The sequence below is a fragment of the Odocoileus virginianus genome, chromosome 12 (assembly GCF_023699985.2).
Source record: "Odocoileus virginianus isolate 20LAN1187 ecotype Illinois chromosome 12, Ovbor_1.2, whole genome shotgun sequence".
Taxonomy (NCBI): domain Eukaryota; kingdom Metazoa; phylum Chordata; class Mammalia; order Artiodactyla; family Cervidae; genus Odocoileus; species Odocoileus virginianus.
Window position 1 is genome coordinate 30393794 of NC_069685.1, and position 13870 is coordinate 30407663.

Genomic DNA, 13870 nt, shown 5'->3' on the forward strand with positions numbered 1-13870 from the left:
GTGATGGACAGGGAGGCCTGGTGTGCTGCGATTCATGGGGTCACAAAGAGTCGGGCACGACTGAGTGACTGAACTGAACTGAACTGATGGCCACTTCTGTCTAGAAGCCAAACACTTGCTTCCTCAGGTGCCAGTGTATAGATAGTGTTGTTTCCAAGCCTGTTTTAATCAAGCACATATCATGCCAAGTTGGAAATTAGTGGTGTGTTAATAAAAAGTGATGAAAAAAGCTGGCACCACATAGAATCCATTCTGGCGCAGGTAGCCTAAACTGCATGAGTTTCAATGGAGCCAATGACTAGGGTTCCAGAGACAGCGACCGATATCCAGTGTTGACACTCACTGTGCTGCCATCTGTGTAGAGCTGGTTGTTATTTCTCAGTCACTCAGTGTGTCTGACTCTTTTCAACCCCATGGACTGCAGCATGCCAGGCTTCCCTGTCTTTCACCATCTCCTGGAGTTTGCTTAAACTCATGTCCATTGAGTTGGTGAAGCCATCCAACCATCTCATCCTCTGTCACCCCCTTCTCTTCTTGCCTTCAATCTTTTCCAGCATCAGGGCTTTTCTAATGAATCAGTTCTTCACATCAGGTTGGCCAAAATATTGGAGCATCAGTCCTTCCACTAAATATTCAGTGTTGATTTACTTTAGGATTTACTGGTTTGATCTCCTTGCAGTCCAAGAGACTCTCAAGAGTCTTCTCCAATACCACAATTCAAAAGCATCAATTCTTCAGCAGTCAGACTTCTTTTTTTTTTTTTAATCTTCATTTTATTTATTTTTTTTTGGTTTTTTTTTTTCCATTTATTTTTATTAGTTGGAGGCTAATTACTTTACAATATTGTAGTGGTTTTTGTCATACATTGACATGAATCAGCCATGGATTTACATGTATTCCCCATCTCGATCCCCTCTCCCACCTCCCTCTCCACCCAATTCCCCTGAGCACTCAGACTTCTTTATGGTCCAACTCTCACATCCATAGGTGACCACTGGAAAAACCTTACCTTTGACTATCCGGACATTGTTGGCAAAGTAATGTCTCTGCTTTTTAATATGCTGTCTAGGTTTGCCATAGCTTTTCTTCCATGGAGCAAATGTCTTTTAAGATCATGGCTGCAGTCACCATCTGCAGTGATTTTGGAGCCCAAGAATATAAAGTCTCACTGTTTTCATTGTTTCCCCACCTATTTGCTGTGAAGTGATGGGACCGGATGCCATAATCTTCATTTTTTGAATTTTGAGTGTGAAGCCAGCCTTTTCCTCTTTTACCTTCATCAAGAGGCTCTTTAGTTCCTCTTCACTTTCTGCCATGAGAGTGATGTCATCTGCATATCCGAGGTTATTGATATTTCTCCCGGTAATCTTGATTCCAGCTTGTGCTTGATCTGTGTTGGTCCTTGTTACCTGTGGTGTGATCTGTGTTATTTGTGCCCTGGAAAGGCACCTGTACGCCTCCTGGGACTACTCTGCAGGGTGGTTCTGGCTGCTCTTCTGTTTGCCATAGCTTCCAAGCCCTGTATTCTGGTCCAACCGTGACAAATTCTACCTCTGATTGAGCTAGTCAAAATTGATTTGAGTTAATTATACCCACAATGGAAGCATTCATTTGCTGGTGTTTAAGAGTACTGAGTCTAAATTTGGACTCTTTGGTTCAAATCTAAGCAGTACTACTTGTTAGCTATTTAAACTTGGACAAGTGATTTCCCTTCTCTGTGCTTCGGTTTCCTCATTTCATAAGTGAGGGTAAAGGAAGATTCTATGATGAGCACTGGCACACTACATGTAATATTTTCTTCTATTACAATTACTAAAAGCATTTGATTGATCATATAAACTATATTCCCATCAGAAACATTAACAGTATTGTCCCTTCATTTTTACTTATTTATATGCAGGCTTTCTTTACTGTGTGTTTCTAATATAGTCACCCAAGAAAACCCAACTGTAAATTTACATTACAAAATACCTTCTCTAGTCCAGTATCTCACTTAACTTTTATAAGAAAGCCTTATGAGTCCCAGGCTCATGAAAGTCTAATGAAGACTTGTCACATAAATTGAAAACTCATATGAATCTTTATTACTAACTTTCACTGGTCCTTGGTCAAAACCTTCTTCTTAGGTTAAATGCTAAGAAGCATTGATTAAACCTTAAATGACTATTTCAGAGCATCATCTGCCTGCTCATTCTTATATCTTGAAAACATTAGACCACTTGATATTATTTGCCTCATAATCTTGCCACTCTCAGATTTCTTAAACGTGTGAACTACATACTTTGTCTTCACTTCCTAACTCACCACTGGAACATGTCCTATAACTTTATGTACTGAGAATATTCTCAGTAGAGTCACTGAAAATCTCCCTATGCCAGATTCCAAGGATAATTTGAGTCCTTATCACACTGTAAACTCACTGTTTCGTGGGACGGCATTGCTCACGTCATCCTCCTTGAAATCCTATATTCCTTTAGTTTCCATATCACAAACTTTACTGGATGTTTTCACATCTTTTCATCTCTGTGGATACCGCTTCCATGGTTCATGCTTGCATTTTTGCTGTCGCTTGTGATTTGCCAGAAAGCACAAACTCCTTGGTTACTCTCCTAGTTTCAGCTACTGATCCACTGATATTCCCCTCAAGCTTTTCTTTGCCTGAGTTTCCACATATATTCTAGGTGTAGTACAGATGTACTTGCTTGAAAGCTTTTGCATGTATGGTTATTCTGGGTACCTGGGATAGGTTGAGGTTTTATACTAAGATACAGAGAGTTGAGAGTCTAAGGGTTACATGCACAAGAACTGAAGAAATTATGTGAATATCTTGAATAGAAGAGGGTCAGAAAGTTGAGAAATCTGAAAGGAGAAATGTCTGGTATTAGATAATGTAACTTCTTATAAATGACTCACCTACTTTAATGCCTTACATGAAATGTACTTTTGATGGTCAGGATTTGTGAGTATAAGAAAAATGATCATGAGGATTGATAAATGTCTTCTGAATCCAGAAGGATATTGTTTAATAGTATTGAATATAAAAGATTGAATTATACTATTTCTGTCCAGTGAAGGATCTGACTTTTAACTCAGACCCCATCAGGAATTACTTCCTCTACTATACAAAATAAAATATAATAAACCTCCCTATCACTACAGTGTGACAAAGAATGTAAAAGGTACCACATATACCAGCACATTAGAAGTTGAGAGAAACATCATTCCATGGTACCTGAAATTAAGGGTAGGCATTTTTCACAGCATATTGGAGGGATGAAGTTTTTTGAACAATTCATTTGTTACTCCTTTTCTTTAAAATCTAATAGCAAAGTGCAAGAGCACAGCATGAGCAATCTTTCCTTTTATAAGAAAGTGACAACCAGGGCAGACCAAACTGAAATGGGAATATTATGTGTCATCAGAAAAGAAGCAGCAGAACTTGTACGAAGAGAGAAGAGGAGGAATTTTGACTTCAGTAGACAGAGCAATTGCATCAGCCTCTGATTATAAGCTTTACTGGACGCTCAGTTAAGAAAAAATACTGTGTATAGTTTATATATTTTTCAATTGTTGTGACTTAAGATTGTATAGAGTACATATTTTCCATTTCATAATTTGGGTCCAGCCTTAAAAGAGACTATTTTATTGTTTTCATAAAAGATGAGCTAAATAATCACTTCATGGAAGGATTGAGACACGAACTGTATAAGACATTTTCTTGATAATGCAGTAAGGTTTCATATACACAGAGCAGACAAAGTCAGGCCAGGTAAGCCAGAAAAACCACAGATTGCTGTGGTAATAAGTTGACTTTTATCTGGAAGTTTTATATGCTTGAGGACACCTGTAAGAATATTCATTGAATTCAATACTGCCTCACATAATGCTCTCTTACCATAACTTACATTATTTAACATGTTATGGGTATATTTTATACTGAAATTTAAAGTAATGATTCATAGATACACAATCTATATGTGAGATTTATTTTTATATTAATAAAATTGTATTGAAATCCTACTAATTGTGTAACCTATTTTTGGTGATGTGGAAAAAAAAAGTGTTAGTTGCTCAGTCATGTCCAACTTGGACTGTAGTCCACTGGGCTCCTCTGTCCATGGAATTTTCCAGGCAAGAATAATGGAGTGAGTAGTCATTCCCTTCTCCAGGGATCTTCCTGACCTAAGGATCGAATCCTGGTCTCCTGCACTGCAGGCAGATTCTTTCCCATCTGAGTCACCATGGGAGAGATTAAGCTTTTCTTTCTTGAAGCTTTTCTTCTAGTTGAGAGGAGGGTAAATTAATATATTATCAAACTCAAAATCAATATACATTGTGAAGCTGATAGTGGAAAAAAAAAAAAAAAGTAGGAACAGTAGTCAGGGAAGTCTTTTCTGAGTAAGTGAGATTTGAGCCAAATTTTAAATGAAGTGAGGGAGTGAGATATGAGAAGACTGAGGAGAAAGTTCTAGAAAGGAGAATGCCTACAAATGTTCTTTGGTAAGAAAACACTGAATTTAAGGTTAAGGAAACCAGAGGATATGTTGAAAGAATGGTGGGAATGGCCATGTCAAGAGTATATGTAAGCCCTTTGACTTGAACTGTTGGATAAATGAAGGTCTTATTACAGAGCCTCAGAAAACTTGGAGAGAACAAAGCTGTAGGTTAAATTAGTCAAAATTCAGATACCACTTTACAACAGGCAGGAAATCATGAGGATGAGATTTAATATGAAGAATTAGAAGGTAACAAAACCTCTGAAAGAGCTCAGGGAATCAGAGAAAGCTGCTAGTAACTTCAAGGTATCAGAGAGGGAAGAAATCACAGGAAATGGCTACCAATGATTTCAATTTCCTGGAGCACCAAAATGAGTGATTCAGAGGAAGTTATTCATACACTACCTCCAAGAAAATTTCTCTTCTGTTGCCTGCTGAAACCTGTGATCTTTATTTCTTGTCTGAACATCATTGACTTTGGATCAAGTGCCACATATCAGGGTAAAAGCATTCTGTGGGTTGCTTCAGGAAAGGAGCCACATCTGGTACAATAGCTTTATTGGGGTCATCAATTAATTGTACTTATGATGCTCTCCATCCTTCTTTTCATCATATTTAAACACACCAGATAGATGACTTAAAAGAAGACCTACCACGAATCAATGTTCATTCATCTTTTAAGTCTTTCATGGTAGCACTAAATTCTGTCTTTCCTCCAGACATATCATACTGGATTCTGTTTTTCATTTGACTGAAACATAAATTGGTGGTAGAGGGGAGAGAGACCCGTTCCAGAACTTACACTCGATTCTTTCTAATATGATAGATGTTGAATCAAGCTACAACTAGCCAAAGGAAAAATTCTGTGAATGTCCAAATAAGGAGAAAAAGTTGTGGAAAAACCCGCAGACACACTGATCTCACTTTAACATACACACCTTCCAAAACTCCATTTCTCACCAGACTGCCACAATCCCCTCTCTGATTCATGGTCCAGGGGGTGAGTTTTTGATCTTTAAAGATTAGTTTTACTTCAGAGTTTATTAATTCTTCAAAATCTTGGAAATTTTCCTCTCTTCAGACCACAGCCATCCTCTAAAATGGACACAGGAACATTTTAGGAGAAATAGAAGGAAGATTTAGAGTACCTCTGCTTGGCAGTGTCTCTGGTCCTTCTTTAGACATATCCATCATTCTCTTCTTTCAAGGAATATAGGACTGTAATTTGCCTCAAGTCTAGAATTAGCTGAAAACTTATGATTTTCCATTATACTAACTCAATCAGGTATATCCACCAACCAAGAGATTATTTTTCTATGATCTGAATTAAGGAAGAATTTAATAGCATGCCTATCTGTTTCAATTTCATGAACCTCATGATCAATTAGCCATGGCCAAATATTGCAGCTTGCCAAACTTACTGATTTTACCTCAAGCCCTGCTTTTCATGACAGCTTTTATGCTTATTGTGTCATTTGTAATTAACCTATGGCACTTGGCCTCTGCCACTCTAAAATCTTACCTTTAACATAAATATCAGCAACACTGTATCCGTGATCACATTTCTCACCTTCATTCCTGCTTTCTGAGAACAATCTCAGAGGTTTTAAAGGATGGTCTATCACCAATGTTCTTTTGTTTAAAGTTTTTATTTGGGTATACTTTCTTTACGATGTAATATTAATTTTTGCTGTATAGCAAAGTGAATCTATATATATACATCTGATCCCTCTTTTTTGGATTTCCTTCCCATTTAGTTCACCACAAATCACTGAATAGAGTCCCTGTGCTATGTGAGTGGGTTCTCACCAGTTACCTGTTTTATACACTGTATTGTATATATGTGAATCCCAATCTATCAGTTCATCCCCCCTCTTCTTCCCCGTTTGTGTGCAGACATTTGTTCTCTATATCTGTGTCTCTATTTCTACTTTGCAAATAGGTTCATCTGTGCCATTTTTGTGGATTTCATATACATGCATTGATTTGTGATACTTGTTTTTCTCTCTCTGACTTACTTTACTGTTTGACAGTCTCTAGGTCAATCCACATAATGCTATAGTACAGTTTATTGGACCCTCCCGGAGAAATAATTGGGTAAGCAATTCACCCTCATTAATCTGTATTTACATACCTAGCTCTCTAGTCTTTGGATTCCTTGCTCTAGATAATGCAAAAGGATTTCTGGCATCTTACCTTCCTTTAATGTAGGTGATTATGGTGTCCAGATTTTGATCTATTACTGTCACTCCTAGATGCTTGAACTAATATGGCATTATGACTGGATGGTGAAGTGTTTCTGTATTGCTAAGCATGGCTTGATCTAATATTACATTCCTTCTTCCTTGATCTTAAACCTTTAGAATCCATTCATATTTCGGTTTCCTAGACTTCTGCTAATAGACATTTGTAAAATTCTGCAATCCTTTTTCATGTATAAGCTACCTTGACCTAGGGAGCTTATATCAGTAGAGCTTCACTCTGCTGAAGCTGAAACTCCAATACTTTGGCCACCTGATGCAAAGAGTTGACTCATTGGAAAAGACCCTGATGCTGGGAGGGATTGAGGGCAGAAGAAGGGGACGACAGAGGATGAGATGGCTGGATGGCATCACTGACTCGATGGGCATGAGTTTGAGTGAACTCCGGGAGTTTGTGATGGACAGGGAGGCCTGGCGTGCTGCGATTCATGGGGTCGCAAAGAGTCGGACATGACTGAGTGACTGAACTGAACTGATTTTTAAGTCTGGAAATAAAAAGAGATCATCTATGTGGGACAGAAAAAGAAACAATATTACTAGAAATTATGACCTCCTGATGAGTTTTAGGCAAGTCTTTCACTTATCTAGGAAAAGTTTTGAAGATTATGAACAGCAAATTTTCAGCAAAGAGTCTCCCATGTCTGTGAAAGCATATAAAGGGATGAATAATGCATCATAAGCATACACTAAAGAGCTGGCAAGAGTGAAGAAAACAGGATTATGGATAACAATACCAATAAAAATAATTCAGTGACATTCTGAGTATTTACACATAATTTCATTATTTGAAATTTAGTTAAAAAGCAAAACGTCTGTATTCTTAACTCATTTAGAAAGGAGACTTAAGCACCTTCTTTTTTCCTATAGAGTTTGAGAGGGAGGTCTTCCAAAATGTCGGTAGGCCTTGCAATCTAAAATGTCAAATAAAAAACTTATTTATAATTAGTTATACTGTAAAACCTATTGATCTGGTAGCTAAACAACTAACATTTTTGGACAAGGCAATATCAGTAACTTTTTAAAAATTTTCTTTGATTCTCAAAAATAATTACACATTTCAGATGTGTGTTATTTCAAATAATAAATAAAAGATTATAAAATGGTGACCTGATTTCTGTCATCTCAGAAATTTTAAACAGCTCAAATTGAATATCGATGCTTAAATTTAGGCATGAAGTCAAAAGCTGTTTTATTTCATGTTATTCTGCTAAACTCAAGATTATTTTGTTCAGAATATATTAATTATTTTAAATACGAGAGTACTTAAGTGAAAAGACCTGACAAATTTAAAGTCAGTAATTTGCTTATCCAAGTTTTCTATGTCTCACTTCTCTCTCTCACCTGATCTTAAATCTTATATCTCTTTTTTAATTTACATAGAAAATGTTTAGTTCAGAACAAAATGACAACAAATACACATTAAAAAGCTAACATAAAGTCAGTTTGTAATTTAAAAACTTAAAATATGTTTTATGCATAAGCATCAATGATTCCTTTATAAAATAACAAAAAACTATGGAAAAGTATCTTAGTTTTAAACCACATGTCTCCAATAAAACACTTGCATAATTAGAAACACAGCAAAAATTCAGTGGAGTTAAAACTAGACATAATCAGGAACAGAGCAATTAAATTATAATAAAGAGTATAGGGCCCGTCTATACTCTTTATTATAGTTTAACATAGATGATAAAAGTGCATTAGAAATATTGATAATGGATTTTACATGAGACAGGGAATAATGACTTCCCTGTAGTCATTTTCTTATACATTCACCAAATTTTTTATTACCAAATCCTTCAGCTTTATTTTGTTATATTTTCCATTGTCAGCATTCAAAGTTAAGGCACTGTACTGAGACTGGGTTTAAAACAGTCATCACAAAGAATTCAGAACACTTCCAAGTAAATATTTGCAGCAAGTTTTTTAGCAGAACTCATAGAAAGTTAGTCACATTACTTGAACTGTATGGTCTAAGCCATGGAAAGAGAAATAAAAACAATCCTCCAGAATGTGTTAAGAATTAGAGAGCATCAAATTGTTTAAACAATCCAGAATATTTAAAGAAATAGGAGCAAATCCTGATTGGTAACCTCACAAAAGCAAGAATGAAATATGAGTGCCTTTATGGTCAGACCTGGAGGATTTTTTTTTCTTTTTATGGTTTCATTATATTTGTTTCCGTATGTGAACTTCCACAAAACATAAAACCAGAAAATGCATGAAGAACGTTTTGAGAAGCATAGCATCCTACACATGTAAATCTTGGTGCCTCTTTGTCTTCATGGCTAGTGTATGTATTTTGGTGGTAAGAATAATTTGTATTCAGCTTACTTCTTCATTTTAAGTCCCCTCAGAGTCCATAATGCCACTGAAGCAGTAAATACAGTGGAGCTTTGTAATTCTGTCCAGTTCTAGAGACAACAATCACTTAGCATGATTAGAGGTGACCAAGTTTCAATTATGAAGTTGCTCTGCATCTTCTTAAATAAACTTTCCTTCTCAAAAACAAAGGAAACAATGGAAGTATTTTGAAAAAAAAAAAGGGCCAGAGAAAGAAATAAGACCATATAGTAAAGGACATATTGTTACTGTGATGATTTTAAACTGTTTATCAAAAACCTAGATCTAGTATTAAGAAGAAATATGTTTTTCCACATATAGTATGGGCTATCAATATAATATGTAATATCAATATAATTTTCACATTTCTTATATCAATATAATAAACTTCAAGGCTATCAGGTGAGGAGATAATTCAGAGGAATGATGCTAAATTTAAAAAGTTATTTTTAAACCAGGATACCTCATTTGAGGATTCGAGGCAACCTCTAGACCTGATTCTTTTTACCTCAAGTCAGAAAAGATGAGGAAATTTGACCACTGCTCAACAATATTTCAGTAGAAACGATTTTTTTGAAAATTAATACATTGTAGATTGTACTCTACAGTTTTTCCACTAACAAATGCAAAATTAATTGTAAAAAGGTCCATTTTTTTGAGGACCAGCTTTTATTTTTAATTTTCCTGATAATGCATTTTGACATAATAGTGAAACTAAACTTACTTGCCATAATGTTTTGTTACTAAAGAGCACTTTACACTGAATTAGTAGCAATTTCCTAGTGATTTTGTAAGATGATCCATATTTTAAAATGGTAATCTATAGTTTCTTGCCATTTCCACCTCCAGGGGATCTTCCCAACCCAGAAATCGAACCCACATCTCCTATGATTCCTGCATTGGCAGGTGGATTCTTTACCACTGAGCCACCTAGGAAGCCTCAGCTGGCTAAGATAGTGCTTAAAAGTAAGCACTACTTGGTGCTCAGGCTTGCTCTCAGGCTTCCTTGGTGGCTCAGTGGTGGAGAATCTGCCTGCGGATGCAGAAGGCATGGCTGAATCCCTGATTCGGGAAGATCCCACATGCCGCAGAGCTGCTAAGCTCATGTGCCATAGATATTGAGCCCTGTGCTCTAGAGCCCAGGAGCTGCAGCTACTGAAGCCCACTCATCCTAGAGCCTGAGCTCCACAACAAAAGAAGCCACTGCAATGAGAAGCCTGCCGCTGCAATTGGAGGGTAGCCCCTGCTCCCCACAGCTAGAGGAAAGCCCATGCATAACCATAAATAAATAAAAAATTTTAATTCAAGAAACTAAATGAAATGTGATATTGAGGACTGGATCAAGGAACAGAAAGCAAATATTAGTGGAAAAAAAAAGCAAATATGTCCCTTCTAATCAGATGTGCTCTGACATATTAGTCATTCCTTCAAATTTGCATAGATTTCCTATATAAATAATACCATTGAAAATAAATTTCTCAATTTCCAATGAGCAGCTTCAGTGTTAAAATACTTACTCCCCTCCCCCCAGTAAACAGACACAGGGAAAGTCAGAGTGATGGACTTGAATTTCCTGGGACTTGGGAGCCAGATATGAGTTTCAATCCTGACTCAGCCGTTATGTTAAGTTGTTCTGTTGTTAAACTCCACAGCCTCAGTTTTCTGTCAAATGATGATATGTATAACAATGTCTACCAAAAGAGGCTATGATAATGGTTGACGACAATATATGTTCTTAACACACATAGTTTCTACCTAGCCAGCACCCATTAAATGATAAAATATTATTTTAAAATGTCTTCCAAAGACAAGGAAAAAAATTGCAGATTGCCATGTATCTACTTAATGCTGAACAACATGGCAGTTTAGTATAGTGTCTTTAGCATCAGTTTCATTTCCCTATTCTGACTTTGCCTTCTCTTCATGCACTATAATTCACTCAAACTTTATTTTTTTCTTGGCTCCAACCCCATGCAAGGCCTTGCATTTATAGAAGTGCTTATAGAGGCTTGGGGTATCAGTTCCACAATTTGGAAATCACAGACAGATGGTACAGCTGTGAGCGGCCCCTGGTAACCCACCATCCTGCAGAGAAGCACGCTTGGCAGGACCCGAAGGGGTTCCCTTGGGCACTCTATAGTAGAGAGACTCCAGTCTTCTGTGAATTTCCCTTTTGTGCACAGTCAAGAATGGATTTGTGAGGGAGATGGTAAATGTTGGAGGGACAAGGAACAAGAAGACTGAATTTCAGTGCCAACGATCTAGGAGAATATTGGGAAATAAAAGCCAGCTGCCCAGCACCTGGAGAAAGTGTGGTGCTCCAGACTCATGAGCTACTGAATTTGTCAGGGGTGCTTAGACAACCCATAGAGATCTTCCAGGGTGATCCGCCAGAAAGAGCTGCTAGTCTCCACGGTAGAGTAGCTGGAAATAGTGTCCTTTTGCAGTCTCTGTCTTAGTTGCCTTAGACTAATAAAAGATGACCACTAGTCTTTTAGTTTATTAAGAAGAAATTGAACCACCTTTGAGTCTAAGAATGTCCTCTAAAACATACATCTTCCAACAACCTTGGAGGGATGAAAATTACAATAACCCCTAGCCACAAGCCAGTGGTGTAAAATTAGAAACAGGTGCCATTGCATGATATTAAGGTGAAATTCCCCATGTGATTTGCATATTATAGCAAATAAGTTCAGACTGTTGGAATCATGGCCAGTCAGACTTATTAGAAGCTACTCTATTTTCTTGGTAAACAGCTGTCACAACACAAAAGCTGCAAGACCTTATGTTAGGCTTGGCCTTGGTAAGGACTGTATAGATAACATTTAAATGTCATGGGTGCCACTGAGATTATGTATGAGAAATAAATTTTTGGAGTGCTTTGTGAACTCTAAAGGGCTATAAAATATTCATCATCTTAATAGTACTTCTGCAGATTTTGAAAGAGACATAAAACCCAGTGTTTGAGTTAACGTTTTCAAGGCCTTGAAAGAGACAAATGCAAATAAAAACAAATAAAAGTAATTGTAGAAAATTTAAATTTGTCTCTGTCATGTTTACTTTAAGATTTTCCAACAACAAAAGTAATAAATACTATTTTGTTTGTTTTGTTATATTGTTTCTATAATATTGAGTGACAAACACATAAGTTGTTAAGAAGAAAAAACAAAACTCTCACAACCAAATATTAACAAAGACTTTTATCTGGTTGGAGGAGTTAGAGGAATTTTATTTTCTCCCTTTATATTTTTAATATTTATCAGCTTTTAGTTCTATTTGTTATTTTTATGATGACATCTTTCTAAAATATAATTTTTCCCATAATAATACTTTTATATTCTGAAATATTCAGACATTCAGTCAGTTCACTCAGTCATGTCTGACTCTTTGTGACTCCATGGGCTGCAGTATGCCAGACTTCACTGTCCTTCACCAACTCCCAGAGCTTGCTCAAACTCATGTCCATCAAGTCAGTGATGCCATCCAATCATCTCATCCTCCATTGTCCCCTTCTCTTCCTGTCTTCAATCTTCCCCAGCATCAGGGTCTTTTAAAATGACTCAGTTCTTCACATCAGGTGGCCAAAGTATTGGAGTTTCAGTTTCAACATCAGTCCTTCCAGTGAATATTCAGGACTAATTTCCTTTAGGATGGACTGGTTGGATCTCCTTGCAGTCCAAGAGACTCTCAAGAGTCTTCTCTAACACTACAGTTCAAAAGCAGAAATTCTTCAGCGCTCAGCTTTCTTTATAGTCCAACTTTCACATCCATACATGACTACTGGAGAAACCATAGCTTTGACTAGATGGGCCTTTGTTGGCAAAGTAATGTCACTGCTTTTTTAATGTGCTGTCTAGGTTGGTCATAAATTTTCTTCCAAAGAGCAAGTTTCTTTTAATTTCATGACTGTAGTTACCATGTGCAGTGATTTTGAAAAATTTAAAATAAAGTCTGTCACTGTTTCCACTATTTCCCCATCTATTTGCCATGAAGTGATGGGACCAGATGCTATGATCTTAGTTTTTTGAATGTTGAGTATTAAGCCATTAAATGTTGTAATTTTAGGTCTTAGGGTCTGTCTTAGACCAAAGACTCCCTATTATTGTCTCCATTTCATCCAATTTAAAGTGAGCATTTAGTAGTACTTAATTATATTCATTGATGCAAAAAATGTACTGTTATGAAGTTCACACAAATAAAATGTCAAAATGTTTACAAAAGATTTCAGTATTACTGCAACTTTTGGTAATAGCATGTCATGATACTTGTGTGTTTACTCTTACATTCTTTAATTATTTTGTTTTTTGCCTTTTCAAGGCTCTACAGAGCTGAAAAGCAATGGAACATAAGTCATAGGAAATAAGACACCAACTTTAGAATTTTAAAAGCCTTAACTCATAATTTATCCTTTTAATCCTCTGGCCTTCACTGGATGGCTCAATGACTTTGTTCTCCTAAGTTTGAAATGATAGCCTCTTTGTAAGCTTAGAACTTCCTGTCATTCATATCTTTTCTAAGATGCCTTTATATAATAGTATCATTTCTTATAATGGAAACCTGCAACTATGTTGCTAGGCAACATTGTAATAGAGACTTACTGCTATCACTTGATCCTATTTCAGTGTTCCCAGCTGAAAGCTTTCAATCAATGATGCTCTGATTCAAACTAATTTCATCCAAGTGGCTATTAGGACAGAAGATGGTAAGATCATCAAATGCAGTTTCACTCAAAGTAAGGACTGAGCTTATAACAAAGTCAATCAGAATATT